At 46.2% G+C, this 1,251-nt stretch overlaps 1 pseudogene; it reads left to right on the plus strand.

Moving 5' to 3' along the window:
- The first annotated feature begins 56 nt into the window (after nt 1-56).
- Nucleotides 57-815, plus strand: LOC108299320 (annotated as a pseudogene).
- Nucleotides 816-1,251: the final 436 nt, after the last annotated feature.

Here is a 1,251-nt window from a genome sequence, read left to right on the forward strand (position 1 = left end):
GCGTTTAGACGGAGCAGATTTGGGGACTCCTTCTTTCAGCCTCCGACACCCTCTGATTTCCTCTCCACTTGCAACCTCTGGGACCATCTTCTCGGGCCATCTCCTGCTTATGGGACCTGCCAATACTGTTTTTGTGGTTAGCTCCTTCTTGCCAACCAACCACGAGCTTCCAGATTCGTCAGAATTATTCCACCAACATGAGGCGGCCATCAACCACCTGGTCAATTTGCACCTGCAGGCCTCCTACGCCTACCTCTCTCTGAGCTTCTACTTCGACTGTGATGATGTGGCTCTGGAAGGCATGAGCCACTTCTTCCATGAATTGGCCAAGGAGAAGTGCGAGGGCTACAAGCGTCTCCTGAAGATGCAAAACCAGCGTGGTGGGCACGCTCTCCTCCAGGACATCCGGAAGCCAGCTCAAGATGAGCGGGATAAAACCCTGGATGCCATGGAAGCTGCCATGCCCTTGGAGAAAAATCTGAACGCTTTTGGATCTTCATGCACTGGGTTCTTCCTGCATGGACCCCCATCTCTGTGACTTCCTGGAGAGTCACTTCCTAGATGAGGAAGTGTTTCTCAGCTACAGTGAAAAACACATCAAGAAGATGACCTGACGAACCTCCGAGGGCTGGGTGAGTATCTCTTCAAAAGGCTCACTCTTAAGCACCACTAGGAGCCTACTGAGCCCAGTGACTTCTGAAGGGCCCTTTGCAAAGTAACAGGGATTCTGCCTAAGTCTCCCCCTCCAGGCACTAAGCAGCTTTCTAACTACCCTAACAAGCCTTGAACCAAATGGGAAATAAAGCTTTTTGAAGGAAGGAAGGGAGGGAGGGAGGGAGGGAGGGAGGAAAAGAAAGAAAGAGAGAAAAAGAAAGAAAAAAGAAAGAAAGGAAAGAAAAAGAAAGAAAGAAAGAAACGAAAGAAAGAAAAGAAAGAAAAGAAAGAAAAGAAAGAAAGAAAGAAAGAAAGAAAGAAAGAAAGAAAGAAAGAAAGAAAGAGAAAGAAAGAAAGAAAGAGAAAGAAGAAAGAAAAAAAGAAAGCAAACGGGCCAGGCATGGTGGTGCATGGCTCAGCTACTAGGGAAGCAGAGTCAGGAAGATCAATTGAGCCCAGAGGTGCAAGCCTTCAATGAGCTATGATTGTCACTGCACTTTATCCTGGGCAACAAAGAGAGTCTCTATCTTCTAAAAAACAAGAGAAAAGAAAAGAAAAACATCTGGAAATAAATGAAATTAAAAGAGTCTCTATCTC

This window comes from Cebus imitator, unplaced genomic scaffold (assembly GCF_001604975.1).
Source record: "Cebus imitator isolate Cc_AM_T3 unplaced genomic scaffold, Cebus_imitator-1.0 Scaffold5264, whole genome shotgun sequence".
In the NCBI taxonomy this organism is placed as follows: Eukaryota; Metazoa; Chordata; class Mammalia; order Primates; family Cebidae; genus Cebus; species Cebus imitator.